Below are 24493 nucleotides of genomic sequence, written 5' to 3' on the forward strand. Positions count from 1 at the left end.
TCTCAGCCATAAAGCAGGGCAGGACTGCTGTTTCCAATGGGGGGATCAGATAGGATCTGTGCCACTGTGACAGAATGCTCTGTTATACAGATAGCTAGAATCTCAGCCATAAAGCAGGGCAGGACTGCTGCTTACAATGGGGGGATCAGATAGGATCTGTGCCTCTGTGACAGAATGCTCTGTTATACAGATAGCTAGAATCTCAGCCATAAAGCAGGGCAGGACTGCTGCTTACAATGGGGGGATCAGATAGGATCTGTGCCACTGTGACAGAATGCTCTGTTATACAGATAGCTAGAATCTCAGCCATAAAGCAGGGCAGGACTGCTGCTTACAGGGATCAGATAGGATCTGTGCCACTGTGACAGAATGCTCTGTTATACAGATAGCTAGAATCTCAGCCATAAAGCAGGGCAGGACTGCTGCTTACAATGGGGGGGGGGATCAGATAGGATCTGTGCCACTGTGACAGAATGCTCTGTTATACAGATAGCTAGAATCTCAGCCATAAAGCAGGGCAGGACTGCTGCTTACAATGGGGGGGATCATATAGGATCTGTGCCACTGTGACAGAATGCTCTGTTATACAGATAGCTAGAATCTCAGCCATAAAGCAGGGCAGGACTGCTGCTTACAATGGGGGGATCAGATAGGATCTGTGCCACTGTGACAGAATGCTCTGTTATACAGATAGCTAGAATCTCAGCCATAAAGCAGGGCAGGACTGCTGCTTACAATGGGGGGATCAGATAGGATCTGTGCCACTGTGACAGAATGCTCTGTTATACAGATAGCTAGAATCTCAGCCATAAAGCAGGGCAGGACTGCTGCTTACAATGGGGGGATCAGATAGGATCTGTGCCACTGTGACAGAATGCTCTGTTATACAGATAGCTAGAATCTCAGCCATAAAGCAGGGCAGGACTGCTGCTTACAATAAGTATTAGACAGAATGTGGCTGCTCAGGCAGGACCTGTACCCACTAATGCTCTTTCAGAGAAATAAAAGAGACACATCCACACTGTCCCTGAGAAATACACTGCACTATATAAGTGTAAAACTGACTACAGATTGTTAGATTCAGCATTTCTGTACTTAACGCTGCAGAAATCTAAAAAGATACTTGATTTGTAAAAACCTGCTGGGCTCCACGGACAACAGGTCTGACAACTGCCATAAAACAAGACTGGGCTGCAGTTTTCCCGGCAGAAAGGAACGGGGAAATTACACTTAATAACCCACTACCTGCAGCCGGAAATAACTGGGGAAATCCCATAAAAATCACCTTTGCTCACTTTTTTTTTTGAGAATAATACAGGAATCGATGTAACCAATCACAGGCTTGGATCACAGCAAAACCCTCACCGCACAACTTTAATGATCTGTATCAATTCTCTACGTATTCAGCTTTATTGTACAATAACAGGGAGAGGAGGCCCCCCGGCAGCAGCGCAGAGAGGGTCCCACACACACACGAGTATCTGTAATGGGGACAAAAAGCCAAATGGCGAGAGCGTTAGTGCTCAGTAGCCGGAGATACTAATGTACAAGATGGTTTCTGAGCCAGAGGATCAGCGAGAGGAAAAGCAAAATTCAGCTTTGGACAATTCTGTGAATCTTTTCCACAGCTGAAGTGATACTGTTTCCCTATGTGCGCCGAGGGTGCCGAGCTGTGCCACCCAACCCTGCCGGGGCACCCAGTCTGCCTAAGGGAGAGGCTTACGTCATTTCTTGGTTTAGTGATATTAGTGAAATTTAAAGCCAACCCCGAGTTTGTGTTTTTGCACCTTTTCTCTTACTGGAACGGAACATATAATTTCCTCTTGAAAGCTACGCTGGGCAAATACCTCCAGCGTTACTCAATGTGTAACCCCTGAGGAACAGTTGTAGCTACACTACTGGTATTTACTACAGTGACATCTAAACAGCCTCACATTAAATGATATGTATGTATGTTTAAGGTTTGCATAGCTTGAAAGGGACTGGGGCTGTGGGATAGCAGGAATAGTAGGGAGAGATGGTGCCTATAGTAGCAGTGGGGGGATAATAGCCTCTGGGAAGGGACTGGGGCTGTGGGATAGCAGGTATAGTAGGGAGAGATGGTGCCTATAGTAGCAGTGGGGGGATAATAGCCTCTGGGAAGGGACTGGGGCTGTGGGATAGCAGGTATAGTAGGGAGAGATGGTGCCTATAGTAGCAGTGGGGGGATAATAGCCTCTGGGAAGGGACTGGGGCTGTGGGATAGCAGGTATAGTAGGGAGAGATGGTGCCTATAGTAGCAGTGGGGGGATAATAGCCTCTGGGAAGGGACTGGGGCTGTGGGATAGCAGGTATAGTAGGGAGAGATGGTGCCTATAGTAGCAGCGGGGGGATAATAGCCTCTGGGAAGGGACTGGGGCTGTGGGGTAGCAGGTATAGTAGGGAGAGATGGTGCCTATAGTAGCAGTGGGGGGATAATAGCCTCTGGGAAGGGACTGGGGCTGTGGGATAGCAGGTATAGTAGGGAGAGATGGTGCCTATAGTAGCAGTGGGATAATAGCCTCTGGGAAGGGACTGGGGCTGTGGGATAGCAGGTATAGTAGGGAGAGATGGTGCCTATAGTAACAGTGGGGGATAATAGCCTCTGGGAAGGGACTGGGGCTGTGGGATAGCAGGTATAGTAGGGAGAGATGGTGCCTATAGTAGCAGTGGGATAATAGCCTCTGGGAAGGGACTTGGGCTGTGGGATAGCAGGTATAGTAGGGAGAGATGGTGCCTATAGTAGCAGTGGGATAATAGCCTCTGGGAAGGGACTGGGGCTGTGGGATAGCAGGTATAGTAGGGAGAGATGGTGCCTATAGTAGCAGTGGGGGATAATAGCCTCTGGGAAGGGACTGGGGCTGTGGGATAGCAGGTATAGTAGGGAGAGATGGTGCCTATAGTAGCAGTGGGGGGATAATAGCCTCTGGGAAGGGACTGGGGCTGTGGGATAGCAGGTATAGTAGGGAGAGATGGTGCCTATAGTAGCAGTGGGGGGATAATAGCCTCTGGGAAGGGACTGGGGCTGTGGGATAGCAGGTATAGTAGGGAGAGATGGTGCCTATAGTAGCAGTGGGGGGATAATAGCCTCTGGGAAGGGACTGGGGCTGTGGGATAGCAGGTATAGTAGGGAGAGATGGTGCCTATAGTAACAGTGGGGGATAATAGCCTCTGGGAAGGGACTGGGGCTGTGGGATAGCAGGTATAGTAGGGAGAGATGGTGCCTATAGTAGCAGTGGGGGGATAATAGCCTCTGGGAAGGGACTGGGGCTGTGGGATAGCAGGTATAGTAGGGAGAGATGGTGCCTATAGTAGCAGTGGGGGGATAATAGCCTCTGGGAAGGGACTGGGGCTGTGGGATAACAGGTATAGTAGGGAGAGATGGTGCCTATAGTAGCAGTGGGGGGATAATAGCCTCTGGGAAGGGACTGGGGCTGTGGGATAGCAGGTATAGTAGGGAGAGATGGTGCAGTGGACATAAAGTGCTTTGCACAATGAAGTAAAGGGAAGGTAAGTGTAGGGGACAGTACATAAGTAGAAAGGGGGTGCTTAAGGGGTGCTGGGGGGAAAGATACAGCGCAATGTAATAGCCAGTTGTACCCCAGAAAAGTAACCACTGCAGAACAAGGTGCAGGTAGAATTACACATCGTTATTATTGTTAACACACAGTATACAGAAGCGCACAATTAGAAGGTGTAATAAGGAAATAATTAGGGATAGGCGAGTAACGAGGCGAGACCTAGAGGAATGTCACACGCGGATCACTTTCAACACCAAATAACGATATTTGCTTTCTGCACTCGGCTGCCAAAGCCACAAGCAGAGAATTTCCAGCAGGATACACAATGGGAGGCTTATGGGACGAGGGATCCAAGAATGCACTGACCTGCAGTGGGGAAAGCAAAGCTGGGACCCACGTGCCCCCGGGCACTCTATATGCTGGCTGAGGGCACACAGCCGTGCATGCTGGGAGATCTGACCCCTGCCCCGTCTCCAGACAATCTGGCAGCAGGACGCTGGGAAGGGGATGTAAACCATGTGATCCATGGCCAAAAGCACCAACCAGAGGATGTGATGGGGGCAATCCAAGCCTGGCGGCCCCCCTGTGCTTTGCTGCCAACTCAGAACCCTCAGGGCACCAGGTGCTCCAGGAATAAGGAGCAGGGCTGGGATATAACGGCACTGATCCGGCCCCTCCTCCGGCACACAGGGGAGAGAAGGTGTAGCTAAAAGTATAAAGGGCACATTATGCCAACTGTCTATACCATGAGGGATGCCAGCCTGTGGCCCTCCAGCTGCCAATGGGTGGAATGCTGGGAGTTCCTGACACACTAATGAAGTCGCTGCTGTCTCATACACGGAGCAGGGCTGTGCGTGACAGCGCAACTAACGCATCGTTTCTATAGGGCCCAGTATCCATATAACTGCCCCAGGGGGGGTCGATTTGCATTAACCCTTTCCACCCGTGTTTGTTTTTAATTCACACAAAGCAAATGACCATGCGGGTTTGAGAATATAAAACTGCGCGCCCCCCCAACTGCAATTCCCAGTGTTCGGATGTTGGCAGATGTTGGGGGTTTCAGTTCCAAAACAGCTGGAGATGGAGACTTCTCTCACAGACCTGACTTTATCTTGCCTTACTATATACCTACTACCACACAGTTACAGATCCCCGACACCAAGTTGCCTTACTTTACACAACATCCCACATGGTCCAACCTCCGACACCATACTACCTTACTATACACAATATTCCATGCAGTCCTATCCCTGACACAATCTCGCCTTACTATACACAATATCCCACCCAGTCTAATTCCTGACACCACCTTGACTTACTATACACAATATCCCACACAGTCCCATTCCTGACACCATACTACCTTACTATACACAATATCCCACCCAGTCTTATTCCTGACACCACCGTGCCTTACTATACACAAAATCCCACCCAGTCCCATCCCTGACACCATCTTGCCTTACTATACACAAAATCTCATGCAGTCCCATCCCTGACACCATCTTGCCTTACTATACACAAAATCTCACCCAGTCCCATCCCTGACACCATCTTGCCTTACTATACACAAAATCCCATGCAGTCCTATCCCACACAGTCCCATTCCTAGCACAAATTTGCTTTTCTATACACAATATCCCACCCAGTCTCATTCCTGACACCACCTTGCCTTACTATACACAAAATCCCACCCAGTCCCATCCCTGACACCATCTTGCCTTACTATACACAAAATCTCATGCAGTCCCATCCCTGACACCATCTTGCCTTACTATACACAAAATCCCAAGCAGTCCTATCCCACACAGTCCCATTCCTGGCACAAACTTGCTTTACTATACACAGTATCCCAGACACTCCCATCTTGCCTTACTATACACAAAATCCCAAGAAGTCCTATCCCACACAGTCCCATTCCTGGCACAAACTTGCTTTACTATACACAGTATCCCAGACACTCCCATCTTGCCTTACTATACACAAAATCCCAAGCAGTCCTATCCCACACAGTCCCATTCCTGGCACAAACTTGCTTTACTATACACAATATCCCAGACACTCCCATCTTGCCTTACTATACACACACACCACAATTATAGAGCATTCCCAGTGAATAAAAACATAAGGGGAGCTAATGTTGGGCCCTGACTATTGCTCCGCAGGGCTCCCCTGGGCCTATTAGGGGTTACCCCGCTTGCACCCACCTTTATCCTTCCAACTGGGAAGCAAGTTGCAGTTGAACAGGGGCAGCAAGGTGGGTCCCAGAGTAGACAGTCCCAGGCAGAGACAGCTGCTGCTGTGCTGAGAGTGCTGAGAGTGCTGAGAGTGCTGAGAGAGCTGAGAGTGCTGATAGAACCCACATGAGGGATGAGCACCCAATGCCTCCCAGCTGTTAGGGTGCTGGGGGTGCAGGTAAGACACCCTATATATATAATGAAGTTGTCTGCCAGAGGTCCAACCTGCTGCTGCCCTCCATCTAGGGGATTCTGGGAGTTGTAGTCCAAGCAGAGTGAGCAGGTTTGTAGGCATTTAAAGGGCCAAGCATGACACAGAGTTAACCCCTTCCCAGCCATGCAGAAGCCGAGATGTGACATTCCCCCCACCCCCACCCACCCAAGCCCCCTATGCTCAGGGACAGTACCTGGTACCAGCCTGCAGAGCCGGGCTATCGTGTCTCCTCCTTCCGACTAGGGCAGCCTCACACCGGCAGCAGCTCCCATCATGACAGGGGCACCTTCCTTCCATTGCCCATCTGTACCTCCCCCTGCACCCAGCACCTTGCAGCCCCCGGACCCGCAGCGCCTTCCTCCTGTCACACGGACTGTAAGCAAGAACCGGGGGCGCGCCTCTGCCCTACAGCCACGGGAACGCGCAGAGAGGGGCGGAGACTGAACGATACTCTCACCAGCAGCAAGTGACGGGCGCAACCAACCGCTGCAGAATAGGGAGGATTTGTTGTCTCGGATGTGCTCTGGCGTAATAAAAGGATGCTCCCGCCTTCTCAGAGCAGTGGTAGGTGCCGAAAATCAGAGCGACAGGGGCTTGTCCAATAAGCAATGGGAAAGCGTTGTCAGTCAACTCTAAAGGGCGGGACTTAGCAAGGGCAGCAGTAACCCGCCCTTGTAGAGCTCAGGCAGAGTGTGAAAGGCAAAGAGAGAGGTTGTTCCTTCTTTCTCCTCACAGACTTCCTCATGTGCTCAATTATTGCAAAGTATACATTTTCCACAGGAGATTACAAGTATAAGCACTAACATGACAACTGGAAATATCACAGAAATCTAATTATATCCAAAATACTATTAAACTTCTAAATGCGTTTTGTGCAGGTGAAAATGGTGTGTTTGCTTCAGAAACTGCTATTTATATAAATAAGTTGCTATAAAGCAGTGGGATAAGAAAAGGGGGCAATAGGGCTGATTTTTACAGTGCAGATAACGTAGTAGAATATACATGTGTAGAAAATAAACAAAAGCTCCATTCATGGCTCCCTCCAGAACTAAAGAATGACAAGCAGTGTTGTAACTACCAGAGCCGACCCAAGGCCTGAACTTGCCTGTAGGTAAAGTCACATGAATCCCCTTCTGCCGCTAACTCCAGGCTGATCTGGCGGGGGCTGCACTTGGGCCTGGGGCAGAGGAGGCCTGATAAGCCACTTACTGAGGCATCTGATGGGGTCACAGGACTCCCAAGTTACACCCCTGATAAAACCTTAAAGGACAAGTCAACCCAAAACATAATTCTAAGCAGCTTTGCAATATACATTCATTAAATATTTGCAATGGTTTTTGACTTATTTGTATTTATAATTGCTATTAGAAGCAGTGTTTGCCTGTCCCTTTCTATTCCCTGCCCTGGGGGCTCCGGCATATGAAACAGTGTAACACAAGGCAGCAGCCTGACAGACCCGACTCGCTGGGGGAGACAGACCGGACTCGCTGGAGGAGACTGACCGGACTCGCTGGAGGAGACAGAACTTTGCAACATTAGCTTAAAAAAGTAACCAGGGGTTCCAAATGCTGCTTTCAATAGCAATTACATTTACAAATAACTTTTGAAGCACTAAAACATTTCAGTTGGAAAGTTGGTTGGAATTAAGTTTCGTTAATTACAGTTTTGGTATTGACGTTCTGTAAAATAGGGCATTTCAGTTTATTGCATTTAATCGTCACATTAAAAATAAGAGTTATCACACCAATTCAGTTATGTAATTTATTTACAGACCGCTTTATTAATAAAATGCATATATTTGTAATTATTTTTTTGCGTTACAAGTATCACACACATTCAAATAAAAATGTATATGTTTCTATATTACACTTTTGGCTACCATACAAATCAGTATTTTCACTTTTAATCTATTAATATACTCTCTACACTCTATATTAATAGCTGAAGATGATTTTTTTTTAAATGACTAATTTGAATTCTGATCCTCCTATGTCTCCTTATCTTAATGAATGATTAGGCAATTAATTAACACAAGCCCTTTATCTTTCCCATCAGATTCTCTGAGTGTGAACTGTATTATTGTTGGATAAATATTGGTGTGGGGTTTGTAAATTAGCAGAAAGGTATCAGAAGTAGTCACTAAGGGGTTCTGTAACCATATTATACAAGGCTGCAGTTGCCAGTAGAGTTGACTTATAGAACCTCCTTGGCTTTGGCACTGTTCAGGTGGCCCCAGCTCAGAGCAACCATTTAGAACAGTGCTGTGCAACTTCTGTGCTACCCAGGGCCGGAATTATTATGGCCTACATGGTGGAGGGCTGATAATGGAAGCCAGTTTTGACCACGCCCCCTTTTAAACCACACCCATTTCAAATTACACCCATGTTATCACAACAGCTTATAAGACCATCTCCACATTAATGGTGGTAGCACAGCCAAAACCCAAATTATTAGTGCCCACTGCAGGGGTATTATCCATTACTTGTGTGAAAGAAGTTTATTAAATCATATTAAGCCGCACCCTTAAATCTATAGGCCTCCTCCCCTGTGGATAGCACAGCAACCCCCAGTACATAATAATTACATACCTTAGGGACCCCTTACAACAATTTCCAAATGCTAACAAACTCCCAGAACAAACCCCATGCCAGGCTCACCACCCATGGACAGCATAGGGCAGGCAGAGTATGGCACACACAGGCAGCATAGGGCAGGTAGAGTATGGCATACACAGGCAGCATAGAGCAGGCAGAGTATGGCACACACAGGCAGCATAGGGCAGGTAGAGTATGGCACACACAGGCAGCATAGGGCAGGCAGAGTATGGCACACACAGGCAGCATAGGGCAGGCAGAGTATGGCACACACAGGCAGCATAGGGCAGGCAAAGTATGGCACACACAGGCAGGGTAGGGCAGGCAGAGTATGGCACACACAGGCAGCAAAGGGCAGGCAGAGTATGGCACACACAGGCAGCATAGGGCAGGCAGAGTATGGCACACACAGGCAGCATAGGGCAGGCAGAGTATGGCACACACAGGCAGCATAGGGCAGGCAAAGTATGGCACACACAGGCAGGGTAGGGCAGGCAGAGTATGGCACACACAGGCAGCAAAGGGCAGGCAAAGTATGGCACACACAGGCAGCATAGGGCAGCGCAGTTCAGTCTTACAGTCAATTAGGGGGAAATTTGTGGTGAGTGCTTATTTGTGCCCTGCGTACCCCTGGAACTATAGCAGGGTGACTGTTACCCCAATGTTTCTATATATCTGTAACCTTGTTATGAGCTAAGGGGGCCCAGCCTGAAGGCCAGTTAGGGGGGGATTTGGGGTGAGTGCTTATTTGTGCCCTGGGTACCCCTGGAACTATAGCAGGGTGACTGTTACCCCAATGTTTCTATATATCTGTAACCTTGTTATGGGCTAAGGGGGCCCAGCCTGAAGGCCAGTTAGGGGGGGATTTGGGGTGAGTGCTTATTTGTGCCCTGGGTACCCCTGGAACTATAGCAGGGTGACTGTTACCCCAATGTTTCTATATATCTGTAACCTTGTTATGGGCTAAGGGGGCCCAGCCTGAAGGCCAGTTGGGGGGAGATTTGGAGTGAGTGCTTATTTGTGCCCTGGGTACCCCTGGAACTATAGCAGGGTGACTGTTACCCCAATGTTTCTCTATATCTGTTACCTTGTTATGGGCTAAGGGGGCCCAGCCTGAAGGCCAGTTAGGGGGGGATTTGGGGTGAGTGCTTATTTGTGCCCTGGGTACCCCTGGAACTATAGCAGGGTGACTGTTACCCCAATGTTTCTATATATCTGTAACCTTGTTATGGGCTAAGGGGGCCCAGCCTGAAGGCCAGTTAGGGGGGGATTTGGGGTGAGTGCTTATTTGTGCCCTGGGTACCCCTGGAACTATAGCAGGGTGACTGTTACCCCAATGTTTCTATATATCTGTAACCTTGTTATGGGCTAAGGGGGCCCAGCCTGAAGGCCAGTTGGGGGGAGATTTGGAGTGAGTGCTTATTTGTGCCCTGGGTACCCCTGGAACTATAGCAGGGTGACTGTTACCCCAATGTTTCTCTATATCTGTTACCTTGTTATGGGCTAAGGGGGCCCAGCCTGAAGGCCAGTTAGGGGGGGATTTGGGGTGAGTGCTTATTTGTGCCCTGGGTACCCCTGGAACTATAGCAGGGTGACTGTTACCCCAATGTTTCTATATATCTGTAACCTTGTTATGGGCTAAGGGGGCCCAGCCTGAAGGCCAGTTAGGGGGGGATTTGGGGTGAGTGCTTATTTGTGCCCTGGGTACCCCTGGAACTATAGCAGGGTGACTGTTACCCCAATGTTTCTATATATCTGTAACCTTGTTATGGGCTAAGGGGGCCCAGCCTGAAGGCCAGATAGGGGGAGATTTGGGGTGAGTGCTTATTTGTGCCCTGGGTCGCACGAAAGATCGTACAATCAGCCACAAACCGTTCAGGGCTGAAACGGCAGATAAGGAGGTAGAAACAATAGGATTTTGGTCAGGCGCCTTCTATAGCGCCTGATCAAAACCTTTTAACTAGCCCGATCGGCGAGTCGACCGATATCAGCAGCTTCCTGCAATATCGGTCGACTCGCCGACTTGCCATACATGCACCAAATATTGTACGAAACAAGGTTTCTTTTGGTATTATCGGTGCGTGTATGGCCAGCTTAACTGTGAAGCACTCTTATCAGTAGTTGGCTCTGTTATCTCTAAGAACAGAACAGGCAAAGAGGCCCAGTTGGCCAACACCCATGGGCCCCTTTGTCACAAGTTTAATGGCTCATCAAAAAGTTCAACAGCAAGAAAAAACATTCTTATACAATGTATTTAAAAAAAAAAAACCTCTAATATTAAATGATATGAACAAGATGGAGTAAAGAAACAAGATGGTTTCTTTTTTTCTTTCACAATGGGCACTAATGATGGGCCTGCCTTACCAACATCTGGCCTGAAATTGGGAAGATCTCGGTCAGGCAGGTTTGAAAATCAGTCGGATGGGGGACCGCATCAGCTTGTCGGATCGGGATGCCTATACCCACCTTCTTAGCCTGATATTGCCCACCCGTAGGTGGGGATATCGGGAGAAGATCCGCTCACTTGGCAACCTCGCCCAGCGAGCGGATCTTAGTGTGTATGGCCACCTTAAGAGCTTATTTTATACCCTGCCTTATGTGCTAAGGGGGCTGTGAAAAAACGTTAGAAATGGAGGCTTGAATCTGAAAAGTCAGAAATCCCTCTGGCAGGTTTGTTCAGCAGTGTATCAGATTCGATCAGCACAAGCAATCCTACATTATAAAATAAAATAGTTCATCTCTTTTTGGTATGGAATTTTGTTCCAATGTGACAATGAATGTGCTGTATAACACAGTTATATACATATATATATAGATATCAACCTCCTATGGGGTCCACTCACGCAATTAGCGCATTGGTGCCAATTTTCCTCTCTGTATCTGATGCCATGCATAGCAGTGTAAATGGGTTTAATATCACTTGCAGTTAACACCGGTTTAGTTCTCACCATGTTTTCTATTTAAAAAAGTGTGATGTTTTTTTCCCACTTTCGTCTGCATTTGATGATCAAAGAGACGCATTTGTCAAGCTTTAACTTTGGTTTCCTAAAATATTATCATTCTTCACTTTCGCTCACAATAATTCTGACACCTACCTATTTAATATATTTATTGAAGACACCCCATTATCACATCATACTAATTCTGTTCCATTTCAGGTATAGATAGAACAGTGCTAATTTTAAAGTGCATGCAAAAAAATAAAATCTCTTTTTGGATGTAAAATGAATCACACATAGGAGCTATTGACAAATGTACTGTACTTGCCTCCATACATACCAACTTGTAATGAACCCGCCCAGCCTGCTCTGATCCGTTATTAGTCCTGGGTTCAAGAAATGGCAGCATTAACACTAGGGATCAGGCCAGAACCAGCAATCAGTACAGTCTGGCAAAAGCTGTAAGATGCCATTGACGTTTAATATTTATTAGGTCTGTTTGGGCCTCTGTGCACTTGAAACGCCAGGGTCTATTTTAAATCTCAGTCTGACTAGGGCCAAATTGCAGTGTGCAGTGCCAAGCTGAACCAGATTTGGCCAAATTGCAGTGCCAAGCTGAACCAGATTTGGCCAAATTGCAGTGCCAAGCTAACCCAAATACAAACATGGTTGGACTGGCCCTGTCCTGATCCCCGCTGGTGCTCCCCACGGCCCACAGATCTCCCTCTCCCGACGTCCCTACTGTAAGGATTAAGTATGCACATTTGGGGCAGGGGGTTGGGTGGGCGGCAGGGGCCCCCGGGGCATGTGTAGGGGCCATACCAGGTGTCTTTAGGGGGCGTGTGGGGCCCTGCAACCCCCGAGTCCATCCCTGAATCCAAATCTTTAAGATCACAAGCCTTTACACCCCATGCCAGACCTTGGGCTAATTGCTCCCAAGGCAGGACCCGACTCCTGTCACCCCACCTATTCCTTTCTTGCCCCCCCCCCCCCGCTCCTGCTACCAGAACTACCCGCACTACTTATTGAGGGCAGGGGAAGGATCACAGGAGGGATCAGTGACAGGCTGGTTGAGGGAAGAGCAGGACAGAGTCGGGCTCGCAGATGAGCTGCAGAAGGGATGGAACTCAGAGTAAATATGCCGAAGGGGTACCTGCTTGTTGCCCTTAACCCATTGTACCCTAGGCACGTGCCTCCTGTGCCTACCCCTAGTTCTGGCCCTGCTTTAACCACATGACCCCAGAGACCCTTTTCTCCATGCTTTGCATGTGAATTTCCCAACCCCCAGAATATTGCTAATTTGCATTCAGTTCAAGATTCGCCCAAAAATGTGTAAATTAGGTATTTGGCCAAATCCACAAAAAAGTCGATTCTGTGCATCTTTAGGAGAATGTCTTATTTACAAAATTTAGGTAGGCCCTGAATTGATTTTGCTGTGGGGCCCAAAAACTTCATTTAGGGACGGTGTTATCCAATACCAAGAAACAGCCCAAGAGCTTCATGGAAGCAATCTCCCCATGGGCAGCACAGATTTCCTTGGGTGCCTTTGCCCTTAGTAATAAGATTTACAATAGTGTAGAATTTATTTGTTGCTATTTAGCAGCAGCAGCAAATCAACCTCTTGGTTATTATAATTACCACTAACGTGAATATTATTATTGCTATGCTATTCAGTGGGATAACATTTTCAGGGTCATTCTTCATTAACAATAACGTCATCAATGTATTTCTGGCAATAAACACGCTATTGTCTTACCAACTCCTCCTCGCCCCTTCACAGAGCCATAAAGAGACCAGTATGTTCCCGTGGCTATAGAGTTGGTCAAAGATAAAGGATTATTGCTCCCTGACGGACAACAATGCTTGAGATATCAGAGAATCATTTTACTGGAATTGAAGATATGGTTCAGTTGGGCAGATTGTATAATGGTAACACCTTCATGTGAGTGCATTGTTCAAAGGGCAACTATGCCTTCTAATCTCATTTCCTATTGTATTTGTTTAATGGCAACACTGAAAGGTAAATGCTCCGCATGTAATTTCCGCATTTCATCTATTGTTCTCTGGCTCCATACTTATTCCCTTACAACATCGAAAGATTTGTTTTTATTTTTTTTTTTAGGGTTTATACAGCATCCAGCTGGTCCATTCAACAGAGCTTGTTTTCTCCAATTTGTCCTCTCCCGTGAAATTGCTTTGTACTGTTTTCATTTACCAAAATTGCATTTGAAGAAGTCAAACAGCAGTGCTACCTCTTCCATGGTCTATGAAAAGGGCATTGACAAAAGCAAGCACAAGGGCAAAGTGTAAAATTGTGATCCATAGTTGGCTTTACCACTATTAAAGGAACAGTAACACCAAAAGTGTTTTAAAGTAATTAATATAAAAGACCTGCTCTGGTAAAGGTTGTGTGTTTGTTTCAGAAACGCTACTATAGTTTATATAAACAAGCTGCTGTGTAGTCATGGGGGCAGCCATTTAATCTGGAAAAAGGAGAAAAGGCACAGGTTTCATAGCAGATAACGGATGAACTCGGAACGGATGAATACAATGGTGTTTTACAGAGCTTTTCTGTTATCTGCTATGTAACTTATGCCATTTATCCCTATTTCAATTTGAATACCTACTACCTACCTACTACTAGACAGCAGTTTTGTTGATATAAGCTATAAAGGTCCCCATACACGGGCAGATCCGCTCGCTTGGCGATGTCACCAAGCGAGCGGATCTTCTCCCGATATCCCCACCTATGGGTGGGCGATATTGGGAGAATCTACGGGCATAGGAAAAGTCAGTCCGGGGACCACATCCACGAGCCGATGTGGTCCCCGATCCGACTAGATTTTTTAACCTGCCCGATTTCAGGCCAGATATCGGTCGGGCAGGCCCGTCGGTAGTGCCCATACACGGGCCAATTAGCTGCGAATCGTTCTAAGGGACCGATATTACAGTCTTTCCTTTATTGATACTATGCCCAACCGCACCCCAGAGGTGGTTCCACAGGCTGACTGGCAAAAACTGACACCACAATTATTTACCCTGGAATTCTGAGAAGGTAAAAAATGTGGCAATGTGTGCTAGTATATTAAATTCCATTGGTGAATGCCCACTAGTGAAGCGAGCTGGGAGAGGGAATTGGAAGGGGTGTTTCAGAGGCAAATGGGGCAGGCCAGGGCCAGAGGACTAGTTATTACATATTTACTAGCAACTACATTGTACTGGCCCTGGCCTTGGCTGGTATTTTACTGGCTAGGCTGGTGAAAAACCAGCCTGACCACAATCCTAATGGTGGGGCAAGATGGCGACAGTAACACTTTATGTCACTGTTGCTAAAGACCTTTAGCTGAGCATGCCATGGGCTGAAATACTTTCTCTATATAATCTATGCACCCTCTCTAAGAGATTCTTGTTGAAGAGGTCCAGAGGGCAGTTGATTATTAAGCTATTTTGAATAGGCTGGCACTGAGTAATAAATAACATTCCTAGTTAGGGGAGAACTCTGCTCATCTGAACATGGCTGTTTATTCTGTATTTATTCTGTATTTATTCTGTGTACATTGCCATGCCCACATTGATGCCCATACATTGCCATGCCCACATTGATGCCCATGCATTGCCATGCCCACATTGATGCCCATGCATTGCCATGCCCACATTGATGCCCATGCATTGCCATGCCCACATTGATGCCCATGCATTGCCATGCCCACATTGATGCCCATGCATTGCCATGCCCACATTGATGCCCATGCATTGCCATGCCCACATTGATGCCCATGCATTGCCATGCCCACATTGATGCCCATGCATTGCCATGCCCACATTAAGGAGCTGGGTTTGATGTACAGCTTACATGAGAGCCTGGGTTGGGTAGGTTGGGTACTCATGGGTCATTCTAAATAAATGCGGGGGTTTGGCAGGTTTCAGGTAGGAATTGCAGGTGCAGGTATGGAGAGTTGGACTGGTGTGTGCAGGGCCCACTGGGGCTACTGCTAGGGGCCCCCACACCCCCCCAGGGCCCCTGACACCCACCCAACTTATCTACTACTTATCTTCAGAGTGATTGGGGAAGGGAGACGAGTGAGGGAGTGCCGGCGGGGATAGGGTCTGGGACATTGGGGCCCAAAAGGTTTTTTCCCAGTGCGCCACCGGCCCAGTCCAACCCTGCAGGTATGGGTAAGTCAGGTCAATGGGTTTTCTTCCTCACTTGCCATTTCCCTCAGGATACATCACTTCCGGTGTATGATAATCATCACTTCCATTTTATAAAGGCCAACGGGCAGGTTAAAGATAAAGGTCTGAGTTAGGGATCCAGGATTCGATTCGGGATTCAGCCAAAATTCGGGCTTTTTCAGCAGGATTCAGATTCAGCTAAATCCACGCCTCTGGCCAAAACGAATCTGAATTTTACAACCATGTGACTTTTTGTCACATAAACACCAAAGCTGAAAAATTTCCCCCCCCATGGTTCTCTTTAACCCCGCGTGGCCCTAATTTGCATATCACTTCGGTATTCACGGATCTTTCACAAAGGATTTGGGGTTCAGCCGGATCCTAAAATTGTGGATTTGATGCATCCCTAGTCTGATTAGGTGGCAGATCTGCATACCTATAAATGGAGGTTATTGGGGGGGGGATGCTAGATTAGACCCACACAGGTCACTAACTTGCATCTAGTGGAAGGCACCAGGGTTGGACTGGGGGTATGTATGTATAACTTTATTTATTACACCACAAGGGTACGCAGCGCTGTACAATCTTACAAAATTACACACAGGGAGGACAAGTGTTATAATAAATAAATACAATAAATATATATATGTATAAATACACAGGGAATAAGTGCCATGGGGTATGAGACACAGTAGGAAGGAGGTCCCTGCCCCGTAGAGCTTACAATCTGAGTGGTTGGGTAACATACAGGCACAAATTGGAAGGTAAGAGTGCATCAGGTATGAGCAGGACTAAGCAACCGTGACATTTTTTTTTTCTTCCCTAGGATCCAGGAGCCCCGCTCCCCCCCCGAGGGACCCCGCAGTGGCCCCTTCACAGCCCCCCCAGCCCCTGCCGGCCACCCACCCCCCTCCCCTGAGCATGCATTCTAAGGTGCGTAAGGAGAGGGGGACCTGCGGGCCCTCAGCGCCCAGTGGGGATCAGTTCTTGGCCTGCGGGGGCCCATAAGTGCCAAGCCCCACTGGGTTTTTTCCCGGTGTCCCATCGGCCCAGTCCAACCCAGGAAGGCACTCCTACTAGCAGAACATGCAAACATGCTGGAATTCTGAAAGAATGCAGTGCACTGTGGGTAAAACATGGCGTGCCTATTTTTTGAACTTTGTACATTGCCCAAAGTTTAGTTAATAGGGTCCAAAATGTAGTACAACTAGTTAAAGTAAAACTCCCAGTATAACATTGACAGCTAACGTAGATTGTTAACTTTTCACTTAGGGCAACGGGGAACCCTGTTCCTCCCATCGCAGCTTCCCATGAATGAGGCCTTTTCCGACGAGAACCTTATTGAATCTTTAGCCCCGACTGTGAGCAAATCTACTTAGGATTGATGTACAAGCGCCGCGTTAAGCAGGCTATCGACGCTGATCCGCCGGGGCTTTACTGCGCCTTCGGAAAAATCTGCTCTTATTTTCCTGACGGGTAATTAACAGCGTCTTTCCAGACCATACGCTAATTAACAACATGGCTCAGCCATCACACTTATTCTCCACATTCATGTTTCATCTACAGAGTCATCTGCTGAGGGATTTTGGCATCTCTTTGCCTTTTTTTTTGAGAAAGAAAAAAAAATGATGTGGAAAAAAAAGACGGATTGACTCGTTTTCAGCAAGATTTCTACCCAAAGACTCACGGAAGAGAGATTTATGAATGCAGACTGTCTACTATTGTTATGTCAGAACAAAGGGAACAGAGAGAAAATCCATCTTTTGTTAAGGGGAAACTTTCCTGCATTCAGTGAATTTTCACAGGGTTTGATATATATTTTTTTGATCTCAGTATTGTTATTAAAGTCTATATTTCTGTCATACTGACATGTCAGTTGCAATAAAGAGACAGCTGGTACTGGCTTCTAACGTACATATTGCCTGTGGAAGTGAACACGGAAAAAGAGAAAGAATATAAAGTTTTCTGTAACTGTTACTCCTTCTCTGCTGTCTAATTTCATAATATCGTATAGAGGGGTACAGGAGCGGAGATAGGTAGGGAGGGGTGCATAAAGTGCTACTAAACCTAAGATACTAGTTAATCCAATACTGTATGAGTTTGTTATAACATTCACTGGTGGATATGTAAAGGTTCACAAACATTGACAGAATATTATATATATTATAAGTATGCAGGAAAGCATCGGACCTATCTGTATATTATTATTATTATTATAGGGCCATCATTCCCCACTGCACTTTACAGAATAAAGGGATCCAAATAAAAGACCTAAGAGTTTGCATATCCAGACAAATATTTCAACAGAATCTATTTACAGTTAAAACTGGATACTGTTAGGAGATGGTAGGGGGAGGGCTCTGGTCAAAAGAGCTTACAATCTAAGAGGAAAAGGAAGGAAGACATAGGTTGAGGGTAACCAGTGTGACTGTTGTGTTTCTGTTGGGTAGGAGCAAAGCTAAGTGCATAGTGAAAGATGGATACCAGTAGTTAGTGTGTGGGAGCAAAGAGAAAGGGCGTTAGTTGGTTGGTCAAATATCTGCAAGCTTGGGTTATAGCAGGGATCCCCAACCTTTCTTACTCGTGAGCCACAGTCAAATGTAAAAAGACTTGGGGAGCAACACAAGCATCATAAAAGTTCATGGAGGAGCCAAATAAGGGCTGTGATTGGCTATTAGGGGCCTCTATGCACCCTATCAGCTTACAGGGGCTTTATTTGGTAGGAAATCTTGTTTTTATTCAACCAAAACTTGCCCCCAAGTCAGGAATTCAAAAATAACCCCCTGGTTTGGGAGCACTGAGAGCAACATCCAAGGGGTTGGGGAGCAACATGTTGCCCCTGAGCCACTGGTTGGGGATTACTGGGTTATAGGCTTGAATGAAAAACTGGGTCTTAAGTGATGGTTTGAAAGCCTGTGGGCTCTGAGGGTGTCTAATGGGACGAGGCAAAGCATTCCAGGAGATGGGAGCACAACATGAAAGTCCTGGATGCAGGAGTGCAAAGAAGTAATGAGTGAGGAGGAGAGAAGGAGGTCATGTGTTGACCAATGGATACCCCTATTACAGTGATCCCCAACCAGTTGCTCCCCGACCCTTTGGATGTTGCTCCCGGTGGCCTCAAAGTAGGTGCTTGTTTTTGAATTTCTGGAAAGGAGGTACGTTTTGATTGTATAAAAACTCAGTGTTATCGCCAAACAGAGCCCCCTGTAGGCTGCCAGTCCATATAGGGGCTATTAAATAACCAATTATAGCTCTCATTGGCACCCCCAGGAACTTTTTTAATGCTTGTGTTGCTCTCCAAACATGTTTCCATTTGAATGTGGTTCATGGGTATAAAAGGTTGGGGACTCCTGCTCTATTAGGTGATCAGTAAGGTACTGTATAGCAGATAGGCATCACTTACCTGTCCAGTGTTCCCCTGTCAAAACTGACTGTCCAATTTCCCAAATTGGACTCTCCAAGACTGACAAGGCGATTGGTCAATAAAGATGTCATAGCTTTGCCCCATGATGTCACCAGCCCCCCCCCCACAATGTCACCAGCCCACCCACATGACATCACGCCCCCGCTTCTGCCCAGAGATACGCACTGAAAAGTGGCAGCCCTAATTGATGAGCACTTTCACCTAAATGGTGTGCCCCCTCCCTATGCACAGCCTTCATGTACAGGGCTGGAGGTGCATCATTGCAAATCCATTACACCAATCACTGGGGTGTGGTTCCCAAGCACAACAACTATGGCCTGGGGGAGGTATAAGAGTTATATTTGTCTTTGGGAATGAGCTTTGTTTCATAGAGGTCTGATCCTATTACAGCAAGCAACGTGATCTCTTTAAGCTTCATTGTGAATAGGCAAATACTTTATATGCCACATACAATGGGTTTCTTGCCATGATAAAATAAGCTGCCTAGTTGGGGGCCAAGTAGCTCTGATTTAGGCAGCCAATGTCCCAAAAGATCAACTACGCTTGGTTACAGGTTTCTTTAGTCCTGTGAATATTCTAATACTGTCATTGGGCAATGTGGTAATTTGGTACTGGCTGGTTGTTAGCTCATTTGGTGGTGGGTGAAGCAGAGAGTTAAGGTGTGGTGGTTCCATTAGGGTATATTCGATTTCTAAATTACTGTATGTATTGGTGTTAAATATCCAGTCCCCAATGTGTCGTAAGGGCAGCTTTGTTGTAGTTGCGTAAATTTGGAAACTTGATACCTCCATTTGCAAAAGGTGTTCTTTTATAGTATTCAAAGATTGTATGCAGGGCCGCCAGCAAAAATTACGGGGCCCCTCACAACATAATTTTCTGGGTCCCCCTCCCAAAGGGCCACCCCTCAATGGCCCCCCCCATTAGTACAAAGAATACACAGACATAAAAGTATCAGGGCCCCCCTAACTCTATGCTGGCCAGTGCCTCCCAAAGACAGTGCCCCAATTGCCCCCATACACAGTGTCCCCAATTGCCCCCGAATACAGTGCCCTCATACACAGCGCCCCAATTGCCCCCATACACAGGGCCCTCCTAATGCTATGTTGGCCAGGGCCATCCATACAAAGTGCCCCCCCAAAGACAGTGCCCCCAATTGCCCCCATACACAGTGCCCCCTATTGCCCCCCAAAGAAAGTACCTCCATACACAGTGCCCCCGAAGACAGTGCCCCCATACAGAGTGCCCCCAATTGCCCCCCTGAAGACAGTGCCCCCATACACAGTGCCCCATTTGCCCCCATACACAGGGCCCTCCTAATGCTATGCTGGCCAGGGCCATCCATACAAAGTGCCCCTCCAATGGTGCCCCCAATTTCCCCCATACACAGTGCCCCCTATTGCCCCCCAAAGAAAGTACCTCCATACACAGTGCCCCCAATTGCCCCCGAAGACAGTGCCCCCATACATAGTGCTCCCAATTGCCCCCATACACAGTGCCCCCAATTGCCCCCTGAAGACAGTGCCCCCATACACAGTGCCCCCCAATTGCCTCCAATGTGCGGCTTCTCCTGAGGTGGTGGCTAAGGCGACTTCGAGATCCTCAGCGAGACAGGCCCTTTTATAAGGTTGCGCGACCAATCGGATTGGATTATGGATGACAGGGCCTGAGCCCAGGTTTTTACATTTACCATTGTTTCTTATCAGACACATAAAACTGTGTTTACTTACAACAATGACATTTATTGACTCCATAAAACTCCTCTGTATTTGAACATTTGTGATAAAAGAATATTGAAAAAACAAAGTCACACAGCCATGCCAATAGCAGAAAACTGTATAAATAACTAAATACAAATAACAGGCCATAAGTAAATAGATAAATCCATAAATAAACTTTAGCCGCTGTTGCTTTTAGCAATTCCTAATATTTTTACAGTTTTCATTTTAGCAATTTCTATGTAAGAATTGTGCTCCTGTCCATGGTGCTGAATAGCTGTTACTCAGGTCTAGTCTCCGGGTATATACTGAATATCACTGTAACAGCTCACTGCTATTATAGGTACAATCATGTTAAACCCCCCATGTTCATTAGTAGCCGGGTCTCGTTAGTCTTTAGGAAATCCGCCTTAGGCAGCAGGAATTCCGCTCCCGTGAAATGATCACATTAATCATCCAAACTATAATGATACTTTCCTATGGAAGCATTATTCCACTTTATGGGGCAGGTTGGACACCCAGGGGGACACTTGCACATTGTGATCCTTCCGTTATTACATTTCTTTTAGATTCCAAAGCCCGAATCCCTCAGCCGGAGGGGGTGATACCTCATATGTGTCGGCATAATAAATGTTTGGGTGAGAAAAAACAACTTTCCAAATGTATTTTTGTTTAATGAAGCAGAGATGCAGGAAAGGTTATATTTGCCCTTACCAACTCCAGGCAATGAGCAATGTCAATTGGAAGAGATACTGACAAGTCTTCAAAAACTAAACCAGTGTCTTCCCAGGACCTGACATCTGGGGGGGGGGGACATCTTCCTACCAGAAATCTCTATTTGCAGAGGAACAGCTGCTCAAATATCAGACCCAGCAGCAGTGAGAGTGAGAATCACTATGTACATACTCCCACCCTGCCCGCTGCCCCCCACTCCCCCCCATAGGGGTGGTACTTACACATCACAGTGTTGGTGGCTGTATATAAAAATGATTTCACATAACTGCTGCTGCGCTACAGCAGTGAAGACACACGAGGCAATAAGTATAGAAAAGGGAATCATTTAACCATTAAATAAACCCAATAGGGCTGTTCTGCCCCAATAAGGGGTAATTATATCTTAGTTGGGATCAAGTACAGGTACTGTTTTATTATTACAGAGAAAAGGGAATCATTTAACCATTAAATAAACCCAATAGGGCTGTTCTGCCCCCAATAAGGGGTAATTATATCTTAGTTGGGATCAAGTACAGGTACTGTTTTATTATTACAGAGAAAAGGGAATCATTTAACCATTAAATAAACCCAATAGGGCTGTTCTGCCCCAATAAGGGGTAATTATATCTTAGTTGGGATCAAGTACAGGTACTGTTTTATTATTACAGAGAAAAGGGAATCATTTAACCATTAAATAAACCCAATAGGGCTGTTCTGCCCCCAATAAGGGGTAATTATATCTTAGTTGGGATCAAGTACAGGTACTGTTTTATTATTACAGAGAAAAGGGAATCATTTAACCATAAAATAAACCCAATAGGGCTGTTCTGCCCAATAAGGGGTAATTATATCTTAGTTGGGATCAAGTACAGGTACTGTTTTATTATTACAGAGAAAAGGGAATCATTTAACCATTAAATAAACCCAATAGGGCTGTTCTGCCCCCAATAAGGGGTAATTATATCTTAGTTGGGATCAAGTACAGGTACTGTTTTATTATTACAGAGAAAAGGGAATCATTTAACCATAAAATAAACCCAATAGGGCTGTTCTGCCCCAATAAGGGGTAATTATATCTTAGTTGGGATCAAGTACAGGTACTGTTTTATTATTACAGAGAAAAGGGAATCATTTAACCATTAAATAAACCCAATAGGGCTGTTCTGCCCCCAATAAGGGGTAATTATATCTTAGTTGGGATCAAGTACAGGTACTGTTTTATTATTACAGAGAAAAGGGAATCATTTAACCATGAAATAAACCCAATAGGGCTGTTCTGCCCCAATAAGGGGTAATTATATCTTAGTTGGGATCAAGTACAGATACTGTTTTATTATTACAGAGAAAAGGGAATCATTTAACCATTAAATAAACCCAATAGGGCTGTTCTGCCCCCAATAAGGGGTAATTATATCTTAGTTGGGATCAAGTACAGGTACTGTTTTATTATTACAGAGAAAAGGGAATGATTTTTTTTAGCAAATGGTTATTTTGCACATGTTTGCCCCTAAATGCTTACAATTTGCAAAATTGCAATTATGTTTGCACATTAAGGGGCAGATTTACCACAATGGGACTTTATGTAGAGCCTAATACATAACAACTCACGCACGTTCTACTCATTTCTATGGGACTTTTAGAAGTGTATTTATCCATAGGTGAGTGCTCGAACTCACCAGTTGATAAATACACTTCGAAAAATCCAATAGAAAATGAATGAAACGTGGGTGAGTTTTTATGTATTAAGCACTGCAGTGACATTTTGATAAATCTGCCCCTAAATGTCAGCTTTATAAATATGAACAAGGGCAGGGCAAATATGTGAGAGAGGAATAGGAAGCGAGGATGTGGTTTTTCAGACGCTTCTCAACGGAGAATTGAGGTTTAGAGAACACAAAGTTGCACAGGGGGCGGGGTCTCTAAATACTAAAGGCTCCTCCTACTTTCACTGTGTAAATGGCACCCAGAATTTAGATTTGTTACCACTTTCTAACTAGAAAACAGAATCATACCCAACGCTCCTCTGTGGCACAGCCAGCACCCCCACTGCTGCCCACTTAAATCAGTTACTTGGCCAGTTATAAAAGCAACCAATCAACTGGCAGCATTCATTGGGTTAGTCCAGTGAAAATAAGGAAAGCCTATTTGTTCAGCATCTGTCCAGTTTGCAATTTCTGGTTGCTAGGGTCCAAATTACCTTAGCAACCTGGGCGTGATTTAATGAGAGACTGGAAGATGAATAGGAGAGGTGCTATAAAGAAAGATAAAGAATACAAAGTAACAATAAAACTGTAGTCTCACAATCGGTTTTTGGCTGCCGGAGGGCTAAGAGTAAGAAGAAGGCAAATAATTCAAATACTATGGAAAATATAAAATGAAGGCACATTAAATTAGCCATTTGAGTTAACTCAAGGGTGAACTACCCCTGTAAGTTAAATAATTAATATTTAATTTGACCTTTGACAAGACAAGCACTAAAGCAGCTCCCGTATGTTTTATGTATGGAAATATGCAGATAAATGTTTTATTAAGATCTACTGGATCTTTCCCAGTCCGTTTCCTCCATGGGCCCCTCCTACTTCTTATTGGTTGGTCACAGCAGTTAAAGAGCCACGGCTACATTCTTCATCCTGATTGGCTGGGCAGGGTAGTTGCAGAGATGTACAGCTGCATCTGTATTGTATGTTCCCATTGGTTGGGCACAACAGTTGATATAGGGGAGTCTCTTGGGCACTTTGGGACACATCAGGGAGGGTTCAGCCGCTACCCCTGTATCTAAATCTTCAACTGCTGATTGGCTGTTGCTAGGTAACATTCAGCATGTTTATAAATTTATATCACAGGGCAAAAGGGTATCATCGGAAGATTGTAACATTATGGGGCTGATTTACTAAGACACGATTTCGAATCCGAATTGGAAAAATTCCGATTGGAAATGAGCATT

The 24493-nt window shown here is 46.0% G+C and overlaps 1 protein-coding gene and 1 long non-coding RNA gene across 3 annotated transcripts in view; one reads left to right on the plus strand and one right to left on the minus strand.

Moving 5' to 3' along the window:
- Nucleotides 1-6344, minus strand: part of mgat5 (alpha-1,6-mannosylglycoprotein 6-beta-N-acetylglucosaminyltransferase) — a 91515-nt gene extending 85171 nt beyond the window's left edge. Inside the window, exon 1 of one of the 2 annotated variants that reach the window (XM_031892516.1) lies at nt 5747-6015. The gene's annotated coding sequence lies outside the window, so the exon portion shown is untranslated. 2 annotated transcript variants of the gene reach the window in all.
- Nucleotides 6345-16758: 10414 nt separating this feature from the next.
- LOC116407710 lies at nt 16759-17673 on the plus strand. Its single transcript, XR_004220514.1, has 2 exons — nt 16759-17172; nt 17263-17673. It is a non-coding gene; the product is annotated as an uncharacterized LOC116407710 (long non-coding RNA).
- Nucleotides 17674-24493: the final 6820 nt, after the last annotated feature.

This window comes from Xenopus tropicalis, chromosome 9 (assembly GCF_000004195.4).
Source record: "Xenopus tropicalis strain Nigerian chromosome 9, UCB_Xtro_10.0, whole genome shotgun sequence".
NCBI lineage: Eukaryota > Metazoa > Chordata > Amphibia > Anura > Pipidae > Xenopus > Xenopus tropicalis.